This window comes from Elaeis guineensis, chromosome 3 (assembly GCF_000442705.2).
Source record: "Elaeis guineensis isolate ETL-2024a chromosome 3, EG11, whole genome shotgun sequence".
Classification (NCBI taxonomy): Eukaryota; Viridiplantae; Streptophyta; class Magnoliopsida; order Arecales; family Arecaceae; genus Elaeis; species Elaeis guineensis.
In genome coordinates, this window is record NC_025995.2 from 126,319,763 (window position 1) to 126,343,600 (window position 23,838).

Genomic DNA, 23,838 nt, shown 5'->3' on the forward strand with positions numbered 1-23,838 from the left:
TTAAAAAAAAATTACTTAAATTGACTCTGATACCATAAAAATATTTGAGAGAGAAAATTCTATAAACCTCACCTCATTCATCAGGATGAGTCTACTATGTTTAAATAAAGGGATAAATGATACAAATATGATTACAGATAATTACACAAAATTACACTATCCATTTACAGATAACAGAATCATAAATATGATTACAGATGATTACACAAAATTACACTATTAATTTACAGATAATAGAAACATAAATATCCTATTATGAAGATTTATCTCAATTAAGATGAGCTACCTCTTTGTTATTTCTTACATGATAGCTGGAGATTTATGTTCGACTCAATTTAAAGATATTCAAATTTGAAATTTAATTCGAAATTGATCGATCTTTAATCTACAAACTCTAACTTGACTCGAAAAAATAAAAAAAGATAGGCAATTAGCTCAACTTGAATATCAATCAAACAATACTTTGAGTTCAAACCTAAATCATAATTAAAAAAATATAAGTAAAATAAAATATAATAAGATATTATATTTTAAAATACTAGATTGACAATATTATTAAAAAAAATAACTATTATGAAAAATATATCATCTCTCCTCACCCCTCACCATGACTCTCCCTCTACCCCTCCTAGTGTAACCAAGATGTTCTTGTTATAGCTTGGCTTCAATTTTTTTCAAGCGTGGATTCTTAGATTAGGCTTGATTTGCTTACTATTTGACAAAACCTAATTCATCTTAATTCCGACACTTGAACATTCAATCAGATCAATGACTTTGAAATCAATTTGAGCTTAGATCAAGTTTGAAACAAGATTTGATTCAAGCAAAGTTCAAATTTGCATTACCATTTAGTTGACTCAAACAATTAAATTTAGAAAGAAATTATCATGATTAAGTATGCGATGAGTATTACTAAATTTACTTTGAAATTTGTTATCATTTGAAAAACGTAATAGTTTAAAAAAGCTTTTATATAGTAATGTTGAAATTAAGATTCAGTTGCCATCGTTTGAAATTAAATGAACCAAATCTTGTAAAAAGCTTTAGCCAACAATCCCTCGAGCACATTGGCCGTTATCCCATTGATGACCATCATCCCATTTTCTCCTCTCTTCCTCCCTTATTCTCCTTTGAGTCAATCGAGGTTACTCTAACCCAACCACGAGGTTGCTTTAACCCAACCACTAATGGATTTGGTCAAAAAAGACTGACCTTGTAGCAGGTTGGTTTTGGGAACCACACCGAACTCAATGCCACTCTTATATTTTCACTATGGTGTAGCTTCACGAGCGTCACCAACAAAGCCATAGGCATCTCCATATTGCACTTACGGTGCAAATTAGATCACCAAATACCACCATAACAGAGCTGCTACCACATGGGCAACCATATACACATTCATAGAAACTGTCAATATGTCGGCGGATTGGAATTACATATATCATGAAAAGTGTTCTTACGTAGTTTAATCATAGAATGCACCACGGCATCTCACAGAACACTCCAAAAGTTGGAGCTTCATTTGATGAAACCGACTGCACAAAAGCTTAGAAATTGGTGGATCGGAACAAAACATCCAACGGAAAAATGATTTCTAATGAAATGAAATGAGGAACAAAACATCCAGCGGAAAAATGATTTCTAATGGCTTTGGAAACCAATTTCTTATGGAAAGAACCATAAACACTTAAAAGCAGTTCATAGAAACAGTGAATATGTCCGTGAACACAGTGCAGGTGTTTTAGTAATTTAGAAAATCCAAAGGGTTAAATCAAGTAGAGAAAAATGGGGATTTCGAACAATATAATATTTATATCAGAAACATAGCACAAAATGTTACAGCGTGCCAATCAGCAAGGCATTAAAGTTGTGATCACGTAGCTTCAGATGATGAGGTGTCTCTTCCAGAAAATTAATAACCTGATCCCTATAAAATAAGGACGGTAAATTGCAAGCACTTTGTAATAACTTGGCCAATTCAATATAAACCTATCGTAAAATGAACCAGTCATATTTTCTACAAAGTTTAAACTTTGCATGTCAAACAAATCTTTATGTCAGCATTCATAAACTACAATAGGTATCGTCAACCTTAGCATAGAAAACCTGTGAATGATCAGACGGGCCTGAGTGGTTGCATCAGACAATTGAAACTTAATTTCATAAAATAATACAAAAGCTACTTTAGAAATAATCGGCACATACTTTTAAGTTCAGGTACAGTCTGAACTAGGAGAGCAATCAGAACATGTTGGCCACTAAAACATTTGAAAATGTGTAAAGCAGAACTAATAAATACCGCATACAGTTCCAACACACACACACACATACACACAAACGCGCGCACACATAGAGAGAGAGAGAGGACCTCTGAAAGTCCATTTGGTAAGGGAGAGTCCCATAGGTCAGGCGTCAATAGTGCAATCAACTAAAACATTAGGAAGCCATCTCTATGACATTAGAGAAGAACGCTATAGAATATCAAAAGAATCCACTACTGGAACACGGGAAGGCCATTGGTTAAGTGGGGCTCTCACGCAGCTCTGATATTTTCACACTTCATGAGGTTACTCATAGGTCACACATTAGTAGTGCAATCAAATAAAACAATTACAAACTGTGTCTACGGCATCACGGACAAAAAAATCACTCTACAGTCTATCAGATGAGACACGCGATTAGAATGTATTAGTCAGGTTGCAGAATTAGAACGAAAGTTGAACATTCAACCCCATAGGCCCTTTTTTTTTTTTTTTTGTCTTTTAGATGCCTATCCAACTACCATAAATCTATAAAAGATAGAAGGAAACAGAAATTTTAAGAAAATAACGAGTTCACTTTTCTGATAGGTAAACATAATCTAATAAATAACTTATTTTGTTTATCTTCTGGTACAATTTTGTTTTGTTGCTGCTAAACTTCGACGTTAGGCTGAGGTCAGTAAGGCCAAGGTATGTGATAGTGAGGACAATAATCTCTTGATGCACCACGTGGGCTCAAGGGTATGGTTGTTTTTACTCAGTTAACAATTAGACCTGAAAGAAAGTCATCTTGCCAGAGTTTTCCAACAGGGCCCTCCAACACTCAAATCAGCTGAAATTCAATGAACAATGAAAAAGAGAATGGAGCCTGTCGAATGGCTTATCTGAGGGTCTTCTGCTCTTTCTCATTGAGAGAGCTCAGTAGCCATTACTAAGATGAGTGGGATGTACAATAAGCGCACACCAACGGCTACAATCATGATTAAGTGGTACAATAAAGGCAATCCATGTGGTTTCATGGCTATGGCCACTTTAATTGTATGATAATGGCTGTGTGGGCGGTAACTGCCACCACTAATCTCGCGCTGGCACGATCATGCTTTAAGTTTGTTTGCGTCCAAAGTGAATGTGGTCAGATATTGCCAGGGTGACTCCACTTCGGTTAGTACCCAGTAACCCAGGTTAGACAAAATATTTCCCACATCAAGTTTTATGTACAGAGATAATATAAACAATATATGGAGAAATGTAAACTGATATTCTCGAAAGAGTTCAGAAATTCTGTGTATGGAATAAGCAAGAAGTGCAGCTGACCATGGTAAGTTGGAACCAAATTACCAACTCAAAAATTTACACTGGTAATGTGATATAAAACCCAATAGATATTTGGAGGACGTGTAAATAATACAAACTTCTTATGCGGTTGTTCAGAGGTAAATGTAGATTTTTTTTTCTTTTAAGTGTTGATGAACTGTCTTTCACAACTGATACTATAGCTTCCTGCTAGGTATCAAAGTGTTAATTCAGGACCAATAATTTTTAGACTCGATGGAGACATTATTTTCTCTTGTAAAATATGCAAAAATATGTATAAAGTGCCCGATCAATTCTGATATTGGCAAACAAAAATCTATTGCTATGAGCATCAACACATAATACTACAGGATTTGCAGTGGTGGTTAAAAAACATTGACATTCATTAATGTCTTCCTCGCATAGTCCAACTAGATAACCGACTTGGACTAGAACATTGAAACACACAGAAGTAGCCTTTCCCAGGTTTTTCTGATGTCCAAGCGTGACCCGTACCAGATGTCAACATTGCACTGAAGAGAACATCAATTTCAAAACTAAATCTTATACCCTAATTAGAAATTATTCTCCTGATGGTGGTCTCATCATGTAAATTATGTACCTAAGAGGCCATGCCAAGATAATAAACAAGTAATCCATCATAATCCTTATAAACACATAAGAACAAAGTACCCAATTATGCAAAAAAGTGCATGTCTAGACTTAGAATTGGATATTAATACTGAAATACTGCAAGTTCATACCTAGTCATAAAATGAAAAGTATAGCATTAAAACAAATTTACAAGACTTACAATAGAAAGATTTCATGCACTCTTTTTTGCTGGAAAACAACCTTTGCAACTACTGCCTCCATCAAGAAAATGATCACATGATAAGCTCCTACAACTATTAAAAAAGGAGGGTAGGCAAAGTTGCTTGGACATCCACAAGCACAATACAAGCATCGGCAATTCAACAATAACAATGATGATTTCATCATTTCCATTAATGTTTTCAAAACCAGACTGTTCATCGAACTGGGAAAGAGACCCAATCGAGATACTGGTTCAACCATTAGAACAACCCGGGTCATCCCATGACATCATGATGATGTAATAAATACATCCATTATTAACTGTTATATATAGAAAATAGATTAAGATTATAATATATATAAAACATTGTGAAAAAATAAAACATGTAATGGTGTATACATGGTGTGTTGAAACATTTGTTGAGTTGTCACTGCACAAAAATATGAAGTTTTCCTAAGATACGAAAAGAGTACTTACCACTAATATTGCTCTATAACCATTCTGTATGTCAAAAGGCAAAGCAACTATAAGGACCATTAAACATAAATCAATCCTATCTATACATCCCCTTATTTTTGTTATGATCATGTAGGCACTATACCACAATGGTAGAAAAAGTAGCAGTCTCTAAAAATTTCAAGATTTGTTATGCTGTGTGGGGCATACTGATAATATAGCAAAATTTTGAGCTACTAAATTAATGCAAATTTACTATATCTATGAAAAGAAAATCACCTCTGTTGCTTTAGAAGCTAATATAAAAACTACCTTTGTGACATCTTGAATGTTGAAGTATGTGCTCAAGGTCTTAATTTGCCACGAAATGCTATACCTTTCGATCATAGCCATTGTAGATAAAAAGGTCAGATAACATTTATAATTTATTTTCTTCATGAGCACCCGTCAGAACTGGGCATGTAAAATCATTAGAATTAATAGTTAGCAAATGGAACTCATGCAGACATTCAAGGAAAAAGTGAAAAATCTGTTTACACGGAACAAGTTGCACAAGAACATATTACTGACTTGGGGTTTTATAGGAATTTTGTGGAAAAAGATTGATACATGAATCCCACGATCACAAGAGATAAACTTTGAGTTCAATTTGTCATCACAATATTCAAGGATGAACCTGTGCATGTGCCCTCATATATAAAGAAGAAAAGGAATAAGCCACATACAAACATGTAACCTGCAAGCAGGGATTAAAATGTCCTTACCAAGTCCCATGCTGGTTTCATCCCAAAATGATACCATACCATTGGTCAGTAATCTCCTGATGCACTGTGTGGGCTCGAGGGTATGGTTGTTACTGCTCCTTAGTTAACAGTTAGACCTGAAAGAAAGTCCTCTTGCAGAGCTTCCCGGGAGGGGGCCCTCCAATGCTCAAATCAGCTGAAATTCAATGAAAAGTGAAAGAGAGAATGGAGTCTGTCTAATGGCTTATCTGAGGGTTTTCTGCTTCCCCGCATAGTGTAGCCATTACCGAGATGAGTGGGATGTATAATAAGTGTACAGCAATGGCTACAATCGTGATTAAGTGGCACAATAAATGCTATCCACATGGTCTCATAGTTATGGCCACTCTAATTATGCGATAATGCCTGTGTGGGCGTAATTGCCGCCACTAATCTTGGGCTGGCATGATCATACTTTTAGTTCGTTTGCGTCCAAAGTGAATGAGGTCAGATATTGCCTAGGTGACTCCACTTTGGTTATACCAAGGTCAGACAAAATATTACCCTCATCAAGTGTTATGTACAGAGATAATATGAACAATATATGGAGAAATGTAAACTGATATTCTCGAAAGAGTTCAGAAATTCTGTGTATAGAATAAGCAAGAAGTGCAGCTGATTATGGTAAGTTGGAACCAAATTCCCATCTCAACAATTTACACTGGTAATATGACATGAAACCCATTAGATATTTGGAGCCTGTGTAAATAATACAAATTTTTATGTGGTTGTTCATAGGCAAATGTAGATTTTTTTTTTTTTTCCTTTAAGTGTTGATGAACTGTCTTTCACAACTGATATTATAGCTTCCTGCTAGGTATCAAAGTGTTAATTCAGGACCAATAAGTTTTAGACCCGACGGAGACATTATTTTCTCTTGTAACATACGCAAAAATATGTATAAGCAAATAAAGTGCCAGATCAATACAGATATTGGCAAAAAAAAATCTACCGCTATAAGCATCAAGATATAATATTACAGGATTTGCAGTGGTGCTTTAAAAACATTGACATTCATTAATGTCTTCCTCACGAAGTCCAACTAGATAACCAACTTGGACTAGAACATTGAAATGCACGGAAGTGGCCCTTCCCAGGTTTTTGTGATGTCCAAGTGCGACCCACACCAGATGTCAACATTGCACCAAAGAGAATATCAATTTCAAAACTAAATCTTATACACTAATTAGAATATTCTCCTGATGGTTGTCTCATCATGTAAATTATGTACCTAAGAGCTCGTGCCAAGATAATAAACAAGTTATCCATCATAATCCTTATAAACACACAAGAACAAAGTATCCAATTACGCAAAGTGCATGTCTAGATTTAGAATTGGATATTAATACTGAAATACTGCAAGTTCATACCTAGTCTTAAAATGATCAGTATAGCATTAGAAGATTTACAATAGAAAGATTTCCGAAGGATCGTGAATGCACTCCTTTTTGTTGGACAAACAACTTTTGCAACTAGTGCCTCTGTCAAAAAAAATGATCACATCATAAGCTCCTACCACTATCAAAAAAGGAGGGTAAGCAAAGTTGCTTGGACATCCACAAGCACAATACAAGCATCGGCATTCAACAATAATAATGATGATTTCATCATTTCCATTAATGTTTTCAAAACCAGACTGTTCATTGAACTGGAAAAGAGACTCAATCAAGATCACTGGTTCAACCATTAAAACAACCCAGGTCATCCCATGATGTCATGATGATGTAATTAAATTATTATATATAGAAAATAGATTAAGATTATAAATATATATAAAACATTGTTAAAAAATAAAACATGTTATGGTATATACATGCTGTGTTGAAACATTTGTTAAGTTGTCATTGCACAAAAATATGAAGTTTTCCAAAGATACGAAAAGAGTACTTACCACTAATATTGCTCTATAACCATTCTGTATGTCAAAAGGCAAAGCAACCGTAAGGACCATTAAAGATAAATTAATCCTATCTATACATCCCCTTATGTTTGTTATGATCAGGTAGGCACTATAACACAATGCTAGAAAAAGTAGTCGTCTCTGAAAATTTTCAATATTTGTTATGCTATGTGGGACAATACTGATAATATAGCAAAACCTTGAGCTACTAAATTAATGCCAATTTACTATATCTATGAAAAGAAAATCACCTCTGTTGCTTTGGAAATTAATATAGCAAACTACCTTTGTGACATCTTGAATGTTGAAGTATGTGCTCAAGGTCTTAATTTGCCATGAAATTCTATACCTTTCGATCATAGCCATTGTAGATAAAAAGGTCAGATAACATTTATAATGTATTTTCTTTATGAGCACCCATCAGAACTGGGCATGTAACATCATTAGAATTAATAGTAAGCAAATGGAACTCATGTAGACATATAAGGAAAAAGTGAGAAATCTGTTTACATAGAACAAGTTGCACAAGAACAGATTACTGACTTGGGGTTTTATGGGAATTTTATGGAAAAAGATTGATACATGAATCCCATGATCACAAGAGATAAACTTTGAGTTCAATTTATCACCACAATATTTAAGGATGAACCTGTGCATGTGCCCTCATATATAAAAGAAAAGAAATAAGCCACATACAAACGTGTGGCCCTGCAAGCAAGGATTAAAATGTCCTTACCAAGCCCCATGCTTTCATCCCGAAATGATACAATACTATGATGCTACTGTCCCCTTTCTTTGAATGTTCTTTTTGTTTTTCCTGTTTCCTTCTCTCTTTTTTTCCCATTTTTTTAATTTTTTTGTCTAAAATAACATTTTAGTAAACATTAATATGTTTTTGAGTCTGATGGGGTGTCGTGTCGATATTCATAATTACAGGCATTATTTAAAAAAAATAAAAATCACCAATCAATATAGGTGATACATACATACATACATTATATATATATATATATATATATATATATATATATATATGATCACACAATCCAGTGATTGAACCCATGAGAAAAGAGAGCATGCCCCTCTCTCTCTCTCTCAAAAACAAAGCAACCAAGCCAGGTCAAGGTTGGTACTGGCATGTTCGGATCAGTTTTGATCGACATGGGCAAAACATCCTAGCCCACAAATGGACTGGCACCCTGCAGGCATCTTGAGTACCAGTTCCTTATCAGAATAGTACAGTACTGGCGATATCGAAACTATTGTGCCGTTACATAAAATCTTGCCTGCAAACATGAATGCATACCCTGACTACCCTCATGCATGCATTGCACTATATAGCTCAAGAATAATTCTAGAAATTGCAAGGTGTCATTCTCTATTGTATCCATGCAAGGTTTGCCATACTGTGCCGAATCGGCCGGTACACCCCATCTCGTACCGGACCGACGAGGAACCAGCATGATTCGGCCGATAAAATCGGTACACCGACGGTACCGAAGAAAAAAGAACGAAAAGTGAGAAAGAGAGAGAGAGGGGAGGGGAGAGAGGGAGATGGGAGCCGTCGGAGGCCGGCGGTGGCCGACTGCAGCCGTCGGAAGGCTTCCGAACCCCGTATCGCCTAATAGGACTTTCAAGAGAGCAAAAAAGAAAGAGAGAGCGCTCGGAGAGGGGGCGGAGAACCTACCGGACAGACGGTGCCTCCGTTGCGAGGATCCCGGTGGCTGGCGAGCCGACGCCGACGGCCTGAGGGCGGTCGAGCGAGTTTCGAAACAGACAACGTCTGTTTCGATTTTTTCTTTTTTTTTGTTTTAAATTTATGAAGTCAGCAACTAGGTTGCTGACTTAAGAATTTTTTAAAAAAAAAACAAAAATCGTGAAGCCGGCAAATCGTTTGCTGACTTCACTTAAAATCATGTTTTTTAAAAAAAATTGTGAAACAGGGGCGCGCCTGCGGTGCCGCGCGCGTGGACTACGCCCTCCGACGGCTACGGCAGCCAGTCAGAGGCCGTCCGACGGCCCTGCCAGCTCCTTCCCCTCCCTCTTTTTTTTTCTTCCTCTTTCTCTCTCTCTCTTTCTCTCTTTTTTGGTTCGGGTCGTCGGTTCGGTACGGTATGAAACCATACCGAACCGTACCGCCGGCCGGACGAAACGGCCGGCGGTACCGGTTCAGCATACCTTGTATCCATGTAATTGCAGTACCACTTAGGCTTACCCAATCACTAGCAGTAAGAGAGAGAAAGGGTGGGGGAACAAAAAGAAGATGAAAAAAAGAGAGAGAGAACAAAATAATTCAAAAGTAGGACGAAGTGATAGTCATAGGATATAAGGTGAATAAAGGGCACAGCAACATAAACAAAGAAGGAAAGAGAAATTTCACTTTGTAAAGTTGAATAGCTTCTCAAGTGCTTACCACAAATAGTGGAGTCGTAGGGGAGGGGATCAAGATGCACAACTTCCAAAAATTCATTTGAGTCTTCCTTGCATTGCTAACAACCCAAGTGTTTTATAACCCATCACATGCTTGATCATTGTCATGATTCCATCCAATTGTTTAATGCCTCATTCTTCCTTAGAGAACTCAAAACAACAAGAAAGCTTCAATGGTGAAGCTGCATTTGGTTGTCCAAACAAATACCAACTTCTATAATTCTCATCAGCTGCATAAAGTGAACTTCTAGTGGAACTTTGCGACAACTTATCGCCCTCGTGCTACACCTAGGGGTAAAACTGGGCTGGGCCGGGCCTGACCCCTACTCGAGCCTGGCCCAAAAATTATTTTTGGACTTCAGGCCAGGGTTAGGCCCGATAAATGTGTAAAAAATCTAGGACCGAGCCCGGTCCAAATCTATTTGAGCCAACCCGACATCGGTTGGCCCAAGCCCATGCCTGCCCACTCCCGCATCTCCGCCTCGTCCTCTGCCACCGTCGTCACCGAGACCACCTTCAAGAGCATCTCTAGTGCCTTCGTGTCTGCCAACTCCACCTACTCCCAGTCTATGACGCCCCCGCCGTCGTCGCTGCCCAGTCACAAGCCGCCAGTTTTCGGAGCTCTAGATCCTTCTCCACCATCCCCTTCCAACTCTCCGATGGTGGGGGGCCTATGTTAGGGCCGCTCTCATCTCCGAGCTGATCGAGCAACAGGCGCTCTCGGGCCCACTCGATGCCGTGCCTTTCTCCGGCCTGCTCGTGAAGAAGAAGAGTCGAGATATCTCGAGGAGGCTTTGGAAGCTATTCCTCTTCTAGCAGAGCCTCTCGGAGAAAAATCGCCGTCCGTGGGTAGTGCCCCTCCGGAGCTTCACCGCCTAATGGAGCGAACCCGGTGACGCGCCTCCTTCGGAGGTAATGGAGAACGGAAGAAGAACAGGCAAACAGTCGGGCTCCGATTTGAATTTTGGGCTTGCGATCGAGCCTAGGTTAGGCCAATGGTGGGCCTGAGCTAGGCCAGTGGGAGGCCCAAGCCCGGCCCGAAAAAAAATGAGCTATAATTCTGACCCAAATCAAACCTGATTTTGTTCGGACCCAGCCCGACCCGCACATTTCCAGCCTTAGCTACATCTTAACTAAGACAATGGTGAAGCCAAACTTCAGTAATCCCAAGACCTACTCATACCTAATATTTTGTATCCTCACCACTTCTTGCCTCCATTATGATTTCATTTGCCCTTTACCATCCCTTCCCTTGTTAAGTCCAATCACAGTTCAAGTGCAAATCCAATCTAACTGCCAAAATCAGTCCTGAACAACACCATAGTGGTTATGGTCTTATGAATAATGTCGTTAATATATGATGTGGAGGATATTTTGACCGACCTCAGTATTGTCCGAGATGAAATCAGGTCCGTATGCCCGACGTCATCACCTCGGACATGGGTGACCTCAAGGCACGATTATGCCGGTCTGAAAATATTGGTGACGATGATGCTCATAGCTATTATCGCACAATTAAAGTACTCATAACCACTAAAGCATATGGATGGCCATTATAGCTCATTCAAACCACGAACTAACCGTTGTAATGTAGTTACTGCACATCCTATTCGTCATGAAAACAGCTACAGATCTCTCTATATAACTAGAGAGAGTAAGAAAGCCTCAGATAAGTCTCTTGACTCTCATTCTATAGCACTTGCTCACTCATCCCTCTTTCTCTCTTCCACTGGTCACTAAATTTTTAACTAACTTGAGCATCGAAAAGTCTTCCATTGAAAAAACTCTAACAAGTAAACTTCATTTCAGATTCAGCGAGTGCAACAACCTAACTGCCTTCAATCTTACCTTAGCCTAATCTCGGAGTTCAATAGCAATAGTTCAGTGCTAGAAGGGCCACTTGACCCACTTCGAAAAAGAAAAATCTAGCATTACAATGAAATCATGCCAAAGTAGAGGGGCATTTGACATCTCACGTTGCTACGATGCTTCCTGACCAAGTCCATCGGCTCTATCAATTCAGCTTATAACAACTATGACCCCCAAGCAATTCAACTTGCTTGTCCAATAAGTGCAAAAACTGCAATGCTTCAGGGGTATGCAACAATCAAGCCATGCCTTAGCAACTGCCGAACAACATGAATTCAGCTTCGGCTAGTCCACCACAATGCAACCAATCTCACCCTCGAAATCTTACGCAAGTCAACCCGAGTCGTCACAATTGACCGGGGAGCCCTGAGCATGGCCGTGATAGACATTTGCTAAACCCACGCTCCAGCAAGGACTTTACTCCAGGACATTCATCGTCTTGATATATTATAAAATAAAATATCAGCCGAACTTTCATTATTAACTAAGATTCACCGTACATCGAAAATAGTAAGAGATACAACAATAGCATCATCATACCTGGATTGAACTCCTAGATTTGCATTGGAAATGTGATGATGTCCCTTGTCCTCTCTCTTCAAGATCGTTGTTTTCTCTTCTCGGATGAAGTTCTAGGATGAACTAGAGTGTGCACTGAACTATGCCCCAAAGAGTGTTGATGACACCGACAATGGACTAGTTGTCTTGATTCTCTTTGGGTGGACATCAGTCGACTCGATCTTCCTCCTGATCTCGTTGTTCATTGACAAATCATCCAAGGTGCCCACACTGGATGAGTGCTTCAATTTTAACCTTAAGCGGTATACACTCCTCCAGGTCATCACCATGATTGTGGTGAACTCGGCAATATTTCCTCATGGTACGCTTATTGGCCGATACTTTCATCCTCCTCAAGGACTGGAGAGATATCCCTGACCCTTGATCCCCACCAAAATTTGGGCCCCTGATGCATTGAGTGGAGTACACCTCTCAAAGTCTGAGATCGATGGGATCAAGCCGGTGTCATTGACCTACATGAGCTTCTCTCACTCTATCGGTAGCCCCATCTTGGCTCATATCTTCTATCCTTGTTTCGTCGTCTTTTCTTTTTAGGCTTATCTCAAAAGACCATGGCCTCCTTAGCATTAGCATATTTCTGTGCTCGAGCCAACATCTTGGCAAAATCTTTTAGATACCTCTGCTCCAAGGAGAAGAGGAAATGACACTTACAAGATCCACCCTTCATGGTGGACATGGCGACCAATTGTCAAGGTCGTAAACTTCATGCATGGCCATATGAAGCGATTCACAGTCCCTGAGGGATACTCTCTCTGCTTAACATCAATAAGGGAATCTAAACCTTGATGCTGCCTCCTATTGCTAATGAAATGCACAACAAATAGTCGGCCAAGCTACTTAAATGAATGGATCGAGCCCAATTGGAGGTTGAAATACTAGAATCAAGCTGCCCTTGGGAGTGTTGTTAAAAAGCTCGACACAAGGCATCAATGGCACTATGAAGGAGCATAGGAGCCTTGAAACTCTCTAGATGATCAACGAGATTGGTAGTCCCATCTTATGACTCCAACTGAGGCATCTTGAACCGAAATGAGATCGATTTATCCATGATCTTTTAATTGAAAAGCGAGTTTGTAATAAAATCAAACTCAGCAAGCTGGCCTGAGCTTGCCCTTTCAAGGCTTCAATCTGCCAATTTATCTCTTGGAATTTTTTGTCAATGCAGCATCTCAAGCAGACTAACAACATGTCAAAGTGGAATCCTTGCCGGAGTGTGGGCTCAGCGAACATCTATCATGGCCACATCCGAAGCTCCTCAATCGGTTGTAATGGCTCAAGCTAGCTTGCCTAGGACTGCAGGGCTGAGACTAGTTGCTTTGTGGCAAACAAGCCAAAGCTGGATTTGGATCATTCGGTGGCTACTAAGGCGCGATCGATTGTTGCATCCCCTGAACCATCATAGTTAGATTTTGAACTTGTCGGATGAGCAGGTTGAACTGCTTAAGGGTCATGACAGCTGGAGGCTGAACCAGTGGAGTGGACTTGGTCAGGAAGCATCAAAGCAATATGAGGCATGAGATGCCCCCTACTTCAATGTGACTTCATTATGACGTTGGAATTCTCTCTTCAAAAGTAGGTCAAGTAGCTCTTCCTCTAGTGCCAAATTGTGGCTATTTAACTCCAAGGTCATGCTGAAGCTGGTAAGGTCGAGGTAAGGCTAATGTCAATTAAGTTGCCACCACTCGCTGAACCTAAAATAAAGTCTACTTGTCGGAGTTTTTCCAATGAGGGATCCTTTGACGCTTAAGTCAATAGAAAAATCAGTGAACAATGAAAAAGAGAAAGAGGTATGAGTAAGCACATGTTGTAGAATGCGAGCCAAAAGGCTTATCTGAGGGTCCCTTGCTCTCCTCTCTTTATAAAAAGAGGTCGATAGCCATTTCCACGACGAGAGGAACGCATAGTAACTGCACAGCAATGGCTAGCTTGTAGTCTAAATAAGCCGTAACGGCCATCCACGTGTCCCAATGATTACAAGTACTTTAATCGTGCGACAATGGCTATGGACATAACTACCACTGATATTTTCGAGCTGGCATGATCATACCTTCAGGTTGCCTATATCCGAGATGATGAGGTCGGGCATGCCACGCTGGTTCCACCCCAGATAAAACCGAGGCAAGTCGAAATATCCTCCATATTAGTGGGTGGGGTCATTCTAAAGGCCAAGCTTCTTGTTTAATTTAGACTTGTAACTATATGCATAACAAAAGCAGAAAGTGTCCACACACAAATTAGGTCAATCATAGCCCAACTAATCCTCGTCTCTCCCACAAATATCCTCTAGAATAACTCAAAAGTTTTGGTCTGTTGAGCATCCACTTAAAATACCATGAAAGGAATTGTGGATAGAAATTTTCACGGCATCTGTTATGAGATTTGATAATACTCTGAGGGGTTCAGCATACTCCTTTTCTTCCTTTTTACCCCTTTACAGTTCCTATTATGTCAAGCCTTGACTGTATTAACTACATAATATCAGGGTTGAAGTATAAGAAGGGTTTCCTATATTGGTACCTTACCCATATGGTACGGATTTCATATGATACTATACTAGCACATACTATGACTCTTGGTGCTGGCACAGCAAGAACAAGGTGATGTACTGTGTCTTGGTACCGCACTGCACATTGTGGTACCAAGGGGTTTACTGATATCAGCACCTTGCTGATACAGCTAATATAGAACAGCATGCACCACTACTTAAATCCTTGCTACATATTTTTAATGAGTGTTAAAGAGGCAGACTTTTAATGATCAGGCATGTCTAAGTTTTAGGTGATATGTCAGCAAATCTGACGATTTCCTAGAAGTGAAGGTCAAAAACACATAATAAAGCATGTGCTCTCATTAATGAAAGAGTTGTGTGCTGCAAACATGAAAAATACCATAATGACTACAATTATATGCCAATAAAAGCACAACAATCCAGCATCAAATTTTCTGAGAGACTTGAATGCTACAAATCGTCAGCAGTCCGACTGTCAAAATGACACCACACAATCTATTTATACAAAAATTGCAAGCAAATAGTTGGAGAAATAATTTGACAATTTGAACAACTAAATTACTTTAACAATAATTTAGTAAATTCTCAGATCATGCCATCATGATATTGTAGCAAACAATAAAAAGATAACATCATCGTGTAATGATATTGCAATGAACACAAATAACTCAAGATGCCCCTAAAAGTTATTAGCAATAACAAGACCAACAAGGAAACACATTCACAAACTGAAATATTCCTATACAAGGAAGCTAGTTAAACCACCTGGCATTTTCTTAAACGTTAAAAAGAAGTTAATTTTAGACTAGCCAACCGATTGCCATGTCAAGTATAACAAACAACAAATTCAGTTCATCTGTTAAAATTATCAAATATGACAACATCAAATATCAGGTGGGCTCTTTAAGGAAAAAAATTGAAGTGCATCACCTATTCAAGGGTCCTGTTGGAATGTATATGAAAAAGCATGTTAAATTTGAACCTTCAAATGCAGGCATTTGAATGAGTAATGTTGCAGTATTCCACTTCATGCAAGTACCAGGTACCATTCCTACAAGATAGCATATAAAGCATGGCACTAAGATCAGCGAGAATAGGGTTAGCAATATAGGATCAAAATGGATTCAGTCATAGGATGCCAGTATATCGAGCAACAAAAACACATGCAATGCACAAAAATAAGACCAGATCATCAAAGCTTTGAAAAATTTTGGGTAGTGTCTTGAGGAGCTTTATCAGTGAGAACCAGAAAAGCATTTTGGTTCTTGTAGAGTTAGGCTTGTTTTCTTATCCTCTTGTGCTACATTAAGGAGACAAATTAACATGCTGAATGATGAACACCACAACCTCCAAAACACAAAAAATAAAACCTCAAGCCACTATTTGTCTCACAGCTTTACTTCAGTCACCTTCACGACCCCAGAAATGCCGTTTTTCTACTTGATATCTTTGGTTGAAAATTACAGGGAAGAAACATATAGAGAAGGTGCTCAAGTTTTCTGGTGTTAAAGCATCAGTTCTTCTGAACTCTAAAGTACTCTAAAAAATTTCCTGATGCAGAACTTTCACAGGAAAATATAAGTTCACATAGACATTATAGAAAACAAAAGGCTTTGGAAATCAATATGTAAGCAATATGAAATCATCCTTAAGAAGAAAACTGGAATATCCTACTGCAAAATTCATAACCTTATTGGTTTTTTATTTAAAACATTAAAAACAAATTTCCACATTGAATTGTTCATCTAATTGCAAGGCAATTGTAAAATTCATGTTTCTCTAATAATCAACGAGTGGTTCTAGACAAAAGCATTAATTTAAGTTATAAACCTGCCCAACAAGGATGAGAACAGCATGCTTGTGGAGGAAGTACACTTTGAATGATAGATATCTTCCTAACTAGTTTTGCAACCATCATCTAAATTATCATTCACATATATGGTAATAATCCAACAATAGAGATGCTTGCATACCTTTTTCAACTTCAGGCAAAGCATCGGTAGGCCATCTATTTGGTTGACAGTATGATGGTTCCCTGCAAAACACAATCATTTAAAGATTCTGATATCAGGAACCACGTAAATAAAGGAATTAGTATTTATTAAGCTTTGATGAGAGGATTATATAAAATATCATTTAGATTATTTGGGAAAATATGTTGTCCTCTCATGAGGATTAGAAAAACAAGAAAAATGTCTTAGGCACCTGTTCAAGGTGTTCAACTCAAATAAGATAGTTATGAGGTATGGTAAGTTCTCAAGTTTCCTTCTTTTCTATCTCTTTGCAGACTCAGGCTTTAGAAGTAAGATAAAAAACTAACAAGTGGAGTCGTAATGTAAAAATGAAAATTACCAACAAGATGAAAATCATGTACCAAAAAAAAAAGGATGAGAACCATTTCCTGTTTTGTGAAGCATGAATTAACAAATCATGTGTCATTCCATGGAAAAGAGTTTTTTTTTTTAGGTTGTCTGCTTCTACAGCAGCATGTAAATTCAGTTAGTGGAGACGAAGCCTTGGCTTTAAGTTTGGATGCCAATGCTGAATGGCGATTTCCCACCCCCAGGTTACACTTGCTAAAACATATCTTTGGAAGTCATTATTATTTTGCATATTACTAGCTTATTTTATTTTCTTTAATATGTGTCATGTAGTAGGAGTTAGTTTTAAAGGTAGGGAAATATTAGTTATTTTCTGTGCACATATGTGAGTCATGCTCCATTCTTCACCACTTTATAACTAAATTTGGATTTTGAGCTATTCATCAAGTACCACTCCAACTATGCATCTCATTCCTAGATAATTATTACCCACCACCAACCTGCCTCATTAATGAGGCCACTACATGAAGCTTCCACCATTCTCCATGTCAAGGCATCATCTTCTACCTTATTCCAAACTATTTATGATGCCTTCATGAATCATAATTGAAGATCAATGCGAGCAAGCTTGTAGTGGTAGAAGAAGCACGTTGTCATCATGTTTTTAAAAAATGGTGGCATCAAGTTTGTTTCCAAAACTTGTATGTTGGTGACTTGATGAAAAATGTCAAGGATTTCCTTTGTCCCCAACTTTGTTTGTCCTACATTTAATAGGAGATTTTAGGCTAGTGATAACCTAGAGTTTGTGATTCAAAAAGTGAATTATTGGGTTTGTGAGTCTCATCATACTCCACAGAAAAATGAGTATCTCGAAGCTAAAATTAAGCGCTCTGTTGCTTTTGGTTGCACAAGGTCATGTCACTCTAAGAAGTTTCCCTCTGTGCACCTCTCTCATCTATCTATCCCATCACCTTCTCTTCTTAGAAAAATTCACCAGTATCTTTTCTTCTAATTAGTTTTTTTGGCTTTCATTCATTATTATATATTTACAAGAATAAATGGTTTGCATTGCTAGAATTTTTAGACCACGAATAAGGATACAAGAAATTTGTGTGAAGGAACCGTAGAGAGAACTTAACAAACTAAGCTAAAATCCAATTAATAGCATGATACTGTTTCATGAGGGAAGAATCAGTTGTAGGTATGTCTGCAACGGAATTGGCATAGAAAGAGGTATCTACATGGCAAAAAAAAAAAAAAAAAATCAATAACATTCATTATGAACATAAATTGGATATGGCCAGCTCAAGATCTGCATAACTCCATAAAGATACATATTTATCTACATGATTAGGTAACAATGTGTTATTTATAATCAAAGAGTGATAATACAAGTCCCTAACATTTCCATCACCATTTTCAGGATACAGTACTATGTCAACTTCTCCCTCATATGGATACATGTTTTATCCGGAATAGGAAATTGCTAATGTGTGTGTCATGTGCATGCATCACATGTGTGTGCATGCATTTTCTCATATTATAGGCAAGAAGATTAGGCTACATAACATTGATGCCTTGAAGATATATAACATAGAAACGTTCATCTCCAACAAGTCATGAAGCTGTCTCAAATAATGCATATCCTTGACAATAATGTAACTCGAGAAGTCTACTGATCTTAAAAAGATTTGAAGAGAGATAAGGCTTATCAAGCTTTCCTCTTTTAGCTTCTCTTTGTCAAAACTCCATTCCAGATTTTATCCAAAGATTAAGAAGCATAATATCATTAGAGATGACCAAAACAATGGTACCACAGAATCGAAAATAGAAGTCTAGTCACCCTGCACTGCACAAATTTTAAAAGCTGAAGAAATAAAAGAGGCATACATATGATGCAACTAGGCATAATGACAAAGCTCTATGCATACATAGCATATAAGTAGGAAAAAAACTGGGTACCACATAGAATGAAACAATACCAGACATGAAAACACCATATAAACAAGCGAGCCTTATAAAAAAAGGGAGTCATGGATTAAGTTAACTCATTGTTACAAATTTGCCTTTTTTGAAACTTATAAGATGATATCCCAAATTGTTTAAAATAAACTAGTACCGGTGGCAAGCTGGAACCAGAAACATTACCTTTTGGTTTAAAACTTCCTCAAGGAGGCAATGACAAGACTGCAGCTTGTTGGGGAGTCCATAAATCTTATATCAGCAAACTTGCGAAATATTATCATTCACCTTCACCATGTCCTCTTAGTGCCAGAGATATCCAAGCTGATAGGTTAGAAAACATCTAATAAGGTAGAGTGACAACTGCTGATGGATTTCGAAAAGTGCAAATGCATTACATAATAATATCTTGTTTGTTGGGGTTATTTAAGAAATGATATATTCTAATGCTCCAGAGGAAGGCTACCATACAAATTATCATTCAACTAAAATAAGGATAAATACATTGCTGAAATGCTTGTCATTCAAATAGGAATTATACCCTAACAATAAGCTTTGTAACTAAGACAGGCCTGACAACTTTCTAGATTATATATTACTCTAGATACTCTTCAGTATTTATGCATGTCACCTGCATGGGAATAATCATATTTACACACAAGTTTTTATTTTGTTTTTTGATGAACACACAAGGTTTAAAGGGAAGAGATATAAACATTACCACATTCAATATTGAAAATGCATATCACTTTTTTGTTCATATCTTTTCTTCACAATCTTCAGCAGGAGCTTAATTTCAGGCTTTCAGCATTCATATTAAGAGACCAAGAGGTCTAACAAAAATTTTTTCAAGGATGCCAAATTGTTTGGTATGAACATCTACAGTTCCAAGGTAGTCCTCTTACAGTTCAATTTATCTAATCTTACAATTACCTTAAAGTCAAATGACAGCACACTTAGTTAAATACCTGCTATCTGGATCTTCAAGTGATTTCTTTACATCTTCAGGTAGGCATGCTAATCTGGTAGAGAATACCTTTTCTGTAAAATCAGCAGCTTAGACCTCTACAACATATAAACCCTAATGAACCAAGCGGCAATTAGTGAAGCATTTTAAGTATCCTGGCCGGGTGAAAGATATAGAAGATTGTGACGTAACAAAGCATATCCAGTAACCTTCAATGAAAGATAGGAGATAAAATACTAAAAACAACCCAATAAGAGGGAAAAACGAGAAGCAGTGACTGCAGATTGCAAAAGGTAGTCCTAAATACGTTCTCTTGTGATACTAAACAGTATCCAAAATTTAACAACATAGATTTGAAAGAAAAATTTGTTTTAAACTTACATAATTAGAGTTGAAGTAGAATCTTTGTTTTCTCTTTTAGTGGTAATAATAAAAAGCAGGATGAACATAATGTATTATCTGTAATCTGCCATTCCAATGCTGAAGAATTATAAAGGGATAGAGTCTTACATACCAAGAACTCACAGAGCCAACATCAAGATTCCGACTTGACTCTCTAATATATATGAAATCTCGTAGTAAATTGAAGAAGCATAATTTAAACCCTAAAAAAAAGGAAAATTTTATCATCTCCTTGCAGTAACACCAGATCTTTTGATGTTCTTCATAAATTCTCCATAATTCATAATTTCAAGAAAACAAGATACCAAATAACCCTTCAAAACTGAGAAGGAAATACTTGTTTCAATAAATCAGATAATGTTTTAATAGGTTGAAGAAAGAAAGAAAGCAAGGGACTTGAGAGAGAGTGAGAGAAATGCGGATCTTGAAAACAAGCCGCATTCATCGAAACATCAAAAAAGAAACCAAGCTGATAATCATTAAAGATCACGTATTCAAGGAATTTGCTTTAACCTAGCGCAAGACCGAGATGGTGCCAAGCACATTGGGGACGAACCCCCCTTCGTTCTTTGCAGACAAAATCCCTCTTCTTGTCCTGATCCCCATCAAGATAGCAACGTCACGACATCTACGAAATCATCATAACAAGAGAGGGAAGATGATCGAAACCACATTAAGGTTAAGAGAGTATGATCGAAACCACATTAAGGTTGTCTTCTTGATCGAATCTCGACTCACCTTGAGATCCGAATACGATATTTAGACCGTTCGGGCCGTGGGGAAACCGGTCGGCGGCTGGTAAGATATCTCTGACGTCTCGCCGGCACTGGGAAAAACGCCGATCCTACGAGAAGTACCTCACCTCACCCCGTCGCCAGGCGGAGAATGTTGCCGCTGGGCCGGCATCTCTCGTGGTCTCGCACGCCTCCTTCATGAAGAGTCCATGGGGTGCATAAACAATTATTACTTTACCTCAACATCATATCACATCGTATAATTTTTTTTTAATTTTTTTATGATAATTTTTATTTTTTTATATCAATTTTTATTTTTATAAATATTTTTTAAAAAAATAATTTGAAATGAAAATATTAATCTGAAATGATGATTTTTATTTGAATTAAAATTATAATTTTTATTTTTTTAAATTTTAAATTATAATTTTTATTTTTTTTATTTTTTTATTTTTTTTAGAAATTAATAATTAAAATCATCATTTGAAATGATGTTTTTGATTTTTTTTTTTACGTCGCCTACGTGAGAAAAAGATGAAAAAAAGATGGTGACGTGGATACTATAAAACATCATTTTGAACGACGTCTTACGAAATTTACATTAGTTTGATAAATAAATAAAAAATTATATTATTTTTATAAATATTTTTTTTATTATTTAGATAAAAAATTCAGCATGTATATATATTATTTAGGGTGGTACTTCGATTATGCCAAAAACACGAGGCTAAAAAGATACAAAAGAAGCCAAGCCCTTTCTCCCACTTTCAACCACTTGATTGTCCATCGATTGTATCCCATCATAAAGTGACAACACTCATCAGATTTAAAATTTAAAAATTATATATAAATTTTAAAAACATCCAATGGAGAGAAAAGATCTCTGACATCTACTGTGCGAGATTCTGATGGGATAAAATGGGGTGGTGCGATCATCTTTTATCATGTACCAACCGAAAAAGAAAAAAATCTCTTCTTATCACTATGACTTTCTCTTCGAATGATAGCACCAAATGATCGATTTTTGACTGATTGATCTTTCATCAGACACTGATCTAACAGATGTTATGATTCTAGCTTTTTTTTCAAAAATTGTTGATCAATCCTTACTCCTAATTGTGTGTTACATCAGTAACTATATCAAACTACCACTTTGGAGAGAGATGATTTTTGTTGGGATGGTATCTCGATTATATCGAAAACACAGAACGGAAGGAGAGTCATGACAGGAGACATGCAAGAATATTATTATAATACTGAAGGAAGGATAATGAGCACAATCCTAATAGAAGACACACCATCCCAGAATAGTGGGATATTTATTCCAAAAATCATCTAATGTAACCTGATTGAAGGCCTCACATCGGATCTTACCGATTCCTACCTATTAAATATTCTTGTAATTTATGGGGTTGATCCTGACTTCAGCTGGCCGCTTTGGTCTCGGCAGTCGATCCTTGTTTCAGTCGAGTCCATGACTGCTGGTCTAGGCATGACACCCAGATATCGGACATAGATCCAAGGAGCGCCCCGATCCCAGGGATGCTATGATTGTGGCTTCTTCCTTGAAGGCCCCATGCTACAATTAAAGAGGATGGTCATGTCACTCCATTTAATAATAAAGGTGGCCATGAACAAGGCCATGCCGTTTTCATGGTTGCCTGCCCACATCATTAACAAAGATAACGGCCCCCTACACTTGCTGTGAGATGACACCACCTTTCAGCCCTTAAAAAATCAACGGGTCAGGTACAGTTTCCAAGGATATCATAAGGGACAAAAAGGGACTTTATGTCTTTCTCTCTCCCAAGCTCCTGTTGGAGATAGTTTAGTATTAGTTAAAGACATGAGGAAGGACTTCTGAATTGGATCTGACAGAGACATTAATTGCCTCTTTTCCTTCATCTTATTTCCCATGTGCAGCATAATAAGACAAAGAAGAAAATGAGAAAAAGGAAAGAGAAAAGATGGCAAGGAGAGGCACCTCTGCATCTTGCTTTGACCCATGAAGGCCTGCAATCTCCATACATGCCCGATCCCACCTCGGCCTCCGATCCTCGAACTCTGATCCTGACTTCAACCTCCATTATCAACTTCAGCCATTGGCCCTCGTGAGGTCTTTTTATAGCCAGTCATATCATCTCATTAATAAATGGAGATAATCATGAGTGGAGTAAGCTCTCCACACCATTTAGCCGTCACTTATTGCCTATGCCATAAATATGGGCGGCTCCCCACATTCCATGAGGCAATACTGCTAGGCACAATTCATGAAGACGTGTAATGGAAAAAAATATCTTTGACTATTTATGTTCTCCCATGGCTCCAGGCTCCTTATATTACTAAAGGTAAAATGGGGACAAAAAATGTACACCTCCTTTCCTCTAAAAAATGTATGCTTTTTTTTTCCTGTTGCGAAAAATCTAACTTGAACGTCGGAGGCTCTCCGTCAGAGCTAACTTCGATGGAGATATTTCTTGCAGGATCGACTGCCGTCGATCCATCGAACGTTGTCTCGCTCTAACACCTCCGACCCAAGATAGATTTTATCTTCAA

At 37.7% G+C, this 23,838-nt stretch overlaps 1 long non-coding RNA gene across 4 annotated transcripts; it reads right to left on the reverse strand.

Annotated features, from left to right (window-relative positions):
* Positions 1-249: 249 nt before the first annotated feature.
* Positions 250-21,460, reverse strand: LOC105040262 (uncharacterized). 4 transcript variants are annotated; one of them, XR_012140286.1, is made up of 10 exons: positions 21,287-21,460; positions 21,062-21,176; positions 20,661-20,751; positions 20,148-20,260; positions 19,366-19,503; positions 16,870-16,931; positions 15,879-15,947; positions 5,398-7,090; positions 5,140-5,280; positions 250-1,927 (listed from the first exon to the last, which is right to left on the reverse strand). It is a non-coding gene; the product is annotated as an uncharacterized lncRNA (long non-coding RNA). The 4 variants fall into 4 exon arrangements; XR_012140284.1 differs by having other exon boundaries at positions 251-1,927; positions 5,140-7,090; positions 20,148-20,220; XR_012140283.1 differs by having other exon boundaries at positions 251-1,927; positions 5,140-7,090.
* Positions 21,461-23,838: the final 2,378 nt, after the last annotated feature.